The following is an 8,791-nucleotide window of genomic DNA, read 5'->3' on the forward strand; positions in this document are numbered from 1 at the left end:
TGCATGTATGCACTCACATATTTCATTCCAACAATTCATCATGGGCTGGATTATAATAGAATGTTATAGTATATAAATTTCATGTGAAATTAAATAGTACCAGGGACTCTTGAAATTGCACTAACTGAACCAATTGTAGTTTATATTTATTAGCACATAAAGATGTGTGCATTTGTATCTTTTAAAATAAATAGCCAAGCTGAAAAAAAAAAAAAGAAACAATAGAAACTCAGGCCTGTTTTTATGCTGTGTTTAATATTATTATATGTTCTATGCGTGTCTGTTTTGTGAATGATAACACTAAGTTTAGGAATAGTGGGTTCCTTGCTTCGGATAGAAAGGTACCTTATAAAATCAGGAAAACCTTTAAGAGAACTAAACAAGGGGGGGCAGAGCCAAAGTGGTGGAGTAGAAGGATGGACCTGCTGTAGCTCTGCCCCAAAGCCCATAAAATACCTGTAAAAATGACTGCAAACAAATTTTAGAGCAGCAGAAGCCACAAAATGACAGAGTGAAAAATATTTCCAGCCCAAGGCAACCTGGAAGACTGACAGGAAAGATCTATCACAACGGGCTCAGAGTGGAGCACAGCCCATTGAGTGTAGCCCAGCCTTGGCTTTGAGGTGTGGCTCAGACAGGACTGGAACAGGTTTCAGGGAATGGTAGCAGCTTCAGTTCCCAGATTCCGCAACCTACAAATTCCAAAGACAGCTTCAAAGGTCAGTAAGAAATTTCTTTCACCTAGGTGAGAAGGAAGCAGGGTCCTGCCCTAACCCCAGCCCCAGGTGGTTACAGCGTCCATTTTTGGAGCCCTTGCCCTAAAGACCCTGGAAGACACAAGCAGCTGATCTGAATCTCAGCCCTGAGTGGGAGCACTGGTTAGTGGAGCTGGAGGCGGTTGTGGAGAGGTAACCTTACTCATAGATCCTGGGCAGAAAAGCTTGTGATTTCTCCCAGACCAGAGCACAGGTCAGGAAAGGAGTAAACTCTTCTCCCTTGAGTGTGCCACCTTGGAGGAACTGTACTCTGGGGGCTTACAGGTCTCTAGAGATACCCTCTACTTGACAAAGGACTCAAAATTTAAGTAACTGGCTGGGAAAATGACCCCAAAAAGGAAAAAAATAAGACTATGGAAGGTTACTTTCTTGGTGAACAGGTATTTTCCTCCATCATTTTAGATGAGGAAGAACAAAGCATACCATTAGAGAAAGACGTCAAAGTCAAGGTTTCCATATCCCAAATATCCAAAATAAATATGCAATGGTCTCAGGCCAGGGAAGAGCTCAAAAGCGATTTTGAAAATCAAGTAAGAGAAGTGGAGGAAAAATTGGGAAGAGAAATGAGAGTGATGCAAGAAAATCATGAGAAGTGAGTCAAGAGCTTGCTAATGATATATATATATATATATAAACAATTAATTAATGATTAATATAGAGAGAAATTAATAATTAATAAGAATAAGAATGATAGCTAATATTTATATAGTGCTTACTATGTTCCCAGCATAGTGTGAAGTGCTTTATGATTATTATCTCATTTGAAACTCACAACAACTATAAGAGGTAGGGCTATTATTATCCTAATTTTACGGATGAGTAAATTGAGGCAAATAGAGATTAAGTGACTTGCCAAGAGTCACACAGCAAATAATAGTCTGAGGTCGATTTTAAACTCTGGTCTTGACTCTAGACCCAGAGCTCTATGCAGTATGGTACCATCTAGCCACCTACTAGGATACTTCAGAGTTTTCACACCACATTTTCATGAATATTTAATGTATGGTAAAAAAACAAAATTCCTTTTAGTTAATTTCTGCAAAGGAGAAATCTTTCTTTTATATCATTTTTTTTCTCTCTTACGCTCACAACCTGGCTAGGATTAGGAGCATATGGATGAGAAAAACTCCCTAGTGTTTTTCCTATCTTCTTGAAATTTATCTCCCACCAAAAATTTAAAGTAGAAGTTCCCAAACTTATTTGGCCTACTGCCCTCTCTTCAAAATAAAATTACTCAGTGCCCTCCCTGGAAATCTCCTTTCTTTAAGACTTTAATGTTTTTATTTAAAATTTGCATCATTTCAAAATATACATGTTATATACATACATACATATTTAAAATGATGCATCTTAAATTGAATAATTTATTTTAAATTTGTGGGATTTTTACTGCATTGAAATTTTGATGATGCAATATTGCATCATGTAACCACATATTGTAAATAAGTCATTATATGTATGTATTCCTTCTGATGTATGCTGGACTTCCCAATGATGCACAGCACTCCTGCTTGCTCACACTTGTTTGTTAAGACCTGTGGGCAGACTTGACCAACTGATCAGTTATAACTTGCATTTTGTATGTTTATTTGGAAAATGACATAATTACTATGACAAACTCTGTTACACAACAGATGAAATGTACAAATGGCTTTTCAAAATTTTCTTCTCTTCTTTCCTTATGTTTCTACTGCCACCTTATTTTTATTCAGCACCCCCCAAACTGCACCTGAGGTTACTACCATTCCTCCCATTGTTCCAGCACCCCACAGGAAACGGTATCACCCACTTTGGGAACCTGTGGAAAAGGGTCAGTGTAAGTCTGTTGTTTTGCAGAAAGGTGAAGTCAGCATCAGAACTGCAGTAACCACAGACACTCAGAGCTGTTTTGACTATGAAGCTCCAAATTAAAACGAATTCAGGATTTGAATTTCAAAAGAAACTAGATGTTTTAATTAATCCAATTAATGACAAGAATCCTGTCTGATCACTCAAGCATTAAGTCAGAGCAGACCAGAACTACTCAGTAGTCAAGATGGTGCAGTAATTACAAATGACAACGACAGACAAATGGATTTGAGAGATTTCCCTCCTCAAAAAATGATGTCTGATTCTGCCCTAAAAGTAGAATTTGGGTTTATGTCAGATTTGTAACTAGACCAGACCAGACTGTAAGGGATTCCAGAATTGTTTCCTAATCACTGAAGGCAGGATTTTATGTCAGTTTTTAACTAGACCAGACCAGTACTACTCATGAACAAAGGTAGGGAGGGTAGCCAATAAAGTAAATATGATTTTTCTTTTATTATTTGGGACTCAGGGACATTCTTCCTTTTGGCTAACTCAAAGTCTGTCTTAATATTGACTTCATCTGACAAAAACCTGTTCCATGGAATTTGAAAATTTCCTTAAGACTCTCTGAGCTCTGGCCATGCAACTAACAACATGGCTAAATGTACCAAGAAGGTCAGAATTGTTGGTAAATATGAAGCACATTATGATGCATCTCTCAGAAAAATGGTGAAGCAAATTGAAATTAGCCAACATGCCAAGTATACTCGCTCATTCTGTGGCAAGACCAAAATGAAGAGACAGACTGTGGTTATCTGGATTTGTGGATCCTCTATGAAAACAGTACCTGGTGGTGCATGGACCACCTCTTCAGTCATAGTCAAATCTGCCATCAGAAGACTGACAGAACTGAAAAACAAGTAAAATCTTCTTATCGAATATCTGTAGCCCATAGTCTAACAATAAATGGGTTAATTTATGGAATAACAAAAAAGGAAATTTCCTTAAGAGCCTACAATATTTCTTAGATAAGAAACCAGAGGAAGAATCTTAACTGTCTCTGACTTCTTGGTAAGGTGTAAATCATCTCCCTCAATCAGTCTATTTGTGACTTCTCTAAATGTAGTTTAATCTATAACCTGAATTCATTTATCTATAGAATTTGTTTGTGAAGGTTGTTTTGTTCCCATGTTTGAGATTATGACTGCTTAAGTTTGTTCAACTTTTTTGACACTGAAGGAATTATGGGATCTATATTCTCTTTAATTTTAATGACCTAAGAGGAAAGTACAAGATTGCAAAATGTAAATGATTTCTTTTTACTTTTTTTAAAAATATTTTTCAATTTTTTTCAATTACATGTAAATATCGTTTTCAGCATTCATTTTTGCAAGGTTTTGAGTCCCCAATTTTTCTTCCTCTCTCCCCTCCCTGAGACAGCTAGCAATCTGATAGAGATTATACATGTACAATAATTTTAACATATTTCCACATTAGTCATGTTGTGAAAGAAGAATCAGAACAAAAGGGAAAAACCATGAGAAAGAAAAAACAAAAAACAAGTGAAAATACTATGCTTTGATCTGCATTCAGACTTCATAGCTCTTTCTCTGAATGTGGATAGCATTTTCCATCATGAGTCTTTTGGAGTTGTCTTGGATCATTGTATTGCTGAGAAGAGCTAAGTCTATCATAGTTGATCATCACATAGTGTTGCTGTTACTACAATGTTTTCCTGGTTCTGTTCACTTCACTCAGCATCAGTTCATGTAAATCTTTCCAGGTTTTTCTGAAATCTGCCTGCTCATCATTTCTTATAGAACAATAATATTCTATTACATGGAGATGAATTATTTCTCTGTCACTATGACATAATTTTCTCTGAGGTGTGAAGCTATGCTTGAGCATAATAACAAAATCTAGGTTCTTATCCCCATAATTTCTGCATTGTAGTATATATATATATATGTATATATATATTTGGCAGTAGTTACCTACCACGTGAATTCATAATAATACCAATGACAAATGACAGACAAGCCTCTTGCGTATTTGCCTTTGGGAAAATGAGGAGAGAAGGTGGAAAATTCCTAGGAAAAGAACTGAGATGCTCCAATAAGACTCCAGAGATTCTCAGCCCAACCTCTGCTTTTGACTCCCAAATCACAGTGAGACAGGTACACTTGCCAGCCTGAGCACACCAGAATTAAACAGTTTACCCTGAATTTATTATTCAGGTGCAAGAAATAAACAAATAAGCAATATAGATAATACAGATAAGTTCATAGAAAACTAACCTGTATGTGATTTTCTAGAAGGAACAGCAACATTATATTGGTTAGTGGATTTTTCCTGCCCAGAAACATCATAGATAAATTTTGCTTTGTAAGCACCGGACGACTCCATTTTCTGACCTATTCCTATTCCTTGTGATCTTTCAATTTTGACATCGAAATTGTCCAAGGATTTATTAATAGGTATTGCTACCAGTCATATTAATAACTGGTTTATTATATGCTCAAAGCATGGCCCTATAGTAAACAAAAAACAATGAATATTGACCAACATTTTCAGTAAGTTTTTATAGGTATTTTAATTACAAGGCAGGATGGATACAAGTCATTCCCCAATTGATAAATGGTCAAAGGATATGAACAGGCAGTTTTCAGATGAAGAAATTAAAGCTATCCATAGTCATATGAAAAAATGCTCTAAATCACTATTGATTAGAGAGATGCCGATCAAAACAGCTATGAGGTACCACATCACACCTATCAGATTGACTAACATGACAAAATAGGAATATGATAAATGTTGGAGAAGATGTGGGAAAATTGGAATACTAATGCATTGTCGGTGGAGTTGTGAACTGATCCAACCTTTTTGGAAAGTAATTTGGAACTGCATTCAAAGGGCTATAAAGCTGCGCATGCCTTTGATTCAACAATACCACTACTAGGTCTTCATCCTAAAGAGATTATAAAAAAAGAAAAGGGAAAAGAATCCATATTTATTTATAGCAGCTCTTTTTGTGGTGGCCAAGAATTGGAAATTTTACATATTTTATGTATATAACATATAATATTTTATTTATTCCTGCTGGATTTCCTTTTGTTCCCTTCTGTAAATTTTTTAAAAAAATGAATAAATGCCTCCTCCTTCCATTTTGTGGTATTACTAAAAATTCCTTCTTTACCCCAATTAAAAACTGAGGAAAAAAACAAGCAGCAATAAGTACGCATAATCGAATAAAACAAATCCTTACAACAGCCATGTCCAAAAAAATGTTTTGTACCCTGAATCCATCTTTGTTCTGTCATGAGATGGGTAACATGCTATATCACATGTCCTTTGGAGACATGTCTGGTCACTGCATTGATTAGAACTCAGTCTTCCAAAATTGTTTGTTTTCATAATGTGTTGTTATTATATAAATTGTCCTCCTGGTTTTAATTCACTCTTCACTTCATTCTGCATCAGTTCATACAAGTCTTCCTAGCTTTTTCTGAAACTGTCCAGTTCTTACAACAGTGCCTGGCTTCAAGCAATAAACATTTATTAAACACCTACTGTGTTTCATGCACTACGTTAAATGTTGGAGGTACAAAGAAACATAAAAGACAGTGCCTGCTTTCAAAGATCTCGCAGTTTAATGGGGGAGACAGCTTGTAAACAACCATGTACAAATAAACTTTTATACAGGATAAATTAGAAACAATCAACAGAGGGAACATAATTAAATTAAGGAGAATGTAGAAAGGCTGCTTCTAGAAAATAGGATTTTAGTTGGAATTTGAAAGGGAAAGTCAGGAGGTAGAAATGAGGAAGCCTGGGGGACAACTAGGGAAAATGTGTTTTATTTGAGGAACAGTGAGTTCCTTCCTTTATTGAGGCTGGGATCTGTAACTCTCTAAGTAGCTCTCCACTTTTCATCAGCAGCTTTGCTTGGATTCCAGACCCTTAGAACATCATACTCTTATTGTGGGTATTTCCCCAATAGCCCCCTCCACTTTTTCAGCTTTTTTTGTGTGTATTGTCTCCTCTCGTTAGATTTTAAACTCCTTGAGGGCAAGGACTATTTTAATTTTTTCTATTGTGTCCCCATCCCTTACCATAATCCTTGCCTCACAGTAGGCAGTTAATAAATGCTTGTTGAATTGAATTGAAATGGAGGCTAGTGCCAATGGATTGAAGAGTGTGTGGGGTGGGAAGAAAGGAGAAGAGTGGTAAGATATGAAAAGGTTAGAAAAATAGGGTTAGAAAGACTTTGTAAGTCAAACAGAATTTTGTATTAGATCCTGGAGATGGCAGGTCCTACTCTAGTTTACTAAATAGGGGTGAAGCACTATTCAGTAAGATCACTTTGCCAGGTGAATGAAGATGGATTGAAGTGGGGGAGAAAATTAAGCCAGGAAGACCAACTAAAAGGCTATTATAATAGACTGGGAGTGAGGTATGAGAAGGGTCTATATGATAAGGGTAGTGGTTTAGAAGAGAGAAGGGAATATATTTTAAAGCTCTTACAAAGGTAAAATCTAGAGGTCTTGCCAACAAATTCAGTACGAGGGGTAAGAGAGAGGAATTGAAGATAATACCTAAATGGTGAACCTGGGAGACTGGAGATATGGTGGCACCTCCACAGAAATAAAGAGCTACGTAACATAAATATGGACAATTAATTGACTGATGGTCCTTTTTGTCAATTCTGTACCATTCCTATACTGTAATTTGTTGAACCATTTCCCAATTGAGGGGCATCCCTTTAGCTTCTAGTTTTCTTGCCAGCTCAAAAAGGGTTGCTGTAAGTTTTTTGTATATTTTTGTCCTTTATCTCTTTATTTGGTCTCTTTAAGGTATAAGCCTAGTGGTGGCTTTGCTGTGTCAAGGATATATACACAATTAAGAGACTTTTTTTTTTGGTATAGTTCCAAACTGCTCTCCAAAATGACTGAACTAATTCACAGTTCCACCAATAATTAATTAGTTAATAATTAATTAATGCATTAACATCCCTGTCTTCCATATTCCCTCTAACATTTGTGACTTTCTTTTATTGTCAACTTTGTCCATGCAGAGATTTGTTTTGTTTGACTATGCATACTTGTTACAGGTGGGGTAGGAAAAAGTGTGTGTCTGGTGTTGAGAGAAATCTTTTGCAATTACTGTTCACTATTCCTCTTGAGTAAAGAGCTAGCAGTCTACTGGCTAATTGTTAAGGAAGCACATTGATGGGGAGCTTATGAGCTTTTGTTAGGAGAATGACTACCCACAATGTTAGCCCTAGAACTCTGAAAGTATTCGCAACCCTCTGTAGATTCACCTTCCCAGCACCAGTATGAGTTGTGTAAACAAGCTCAGAGAGGATGTAACTTTATTATAGGGAAACCATATATTTGAGTAGAATACAAGGATACATGAAGAGTGTACCAAGTCACACTGGAAAATTCCTGTTGATGCTGAACTTGGTGAAAAAAAGCAAAAATACTGGGAAACAAGAAGAAGAAATTCAATGTTATTATTTGGAAGATAATAGCTAATAAGAAATCACACACATGTAGAAATACATTTGAAAAGGAATTTTACTTTCTAAAATGCTCTAAATATCTAGATGGATCAATTTATGCTATGGAAGACACATATTAGCTCCTGAAAATAAGATTCTTAAGTAATAGATAGAGAAACCCAATATTGCTATTGAAAAGACAAATAGCTATTAAGAAATCATGTCCAGGGGTGAAGACAAGATGGCAGAGTAAAAGCAGGGACTTGCTTGAGCTCTCCCCCAAACTCATCCAAATACATGTAAAAAACGACTCTAAATAAATTCTAGAGCAGCACAACCCACAAAATGGCAGAATGAAACAAATTTCCTGCCTAAGATATCCTGGAAGGCTGACAGGAAGGGTCCATAGCACCAGTGCGAGAGAGGAGAGCAGTCCAGCACTAAACATGCCAGCACTGACCAGGCCCCATCAAACCTGGAACAGGCTGCAGGGGAATGAATCATTGGCAGCTGTGGTGGTTTCTAGATTTCTTAACCCACAAATGCCAAAGACAACTTAGTCAGTAGGAAAGGTCTGTTGGACCTGGGTGAGAGAGAAGTGTAATCCAGTTCCATTCCCAGGCAGTGGAGGTGGTGGGGATGGCAGCAGTTGCTTCCAGAGCTCTTGGACAATGGGGAGATTGAGCAGCTGATCAGAGGGGGATTTCAGGAATCTCTTTGA

This window comes from Notamacropus eugenii, chromosome 1 (assembly GCF_028372415.1).
Source record: "Notamacropus eugenii isolate mMacEug1 chromosome 1, mMacEug1.pri_v2, whole genome shotgun sequence".
Taxonomy (NCBI): domain Eukaryota; kingdom Metazoa; phylum Chordata; class Mammalia; order Diprotodontia; family Macropodidae; genus Notamacropus; species Notamacropus eugenii.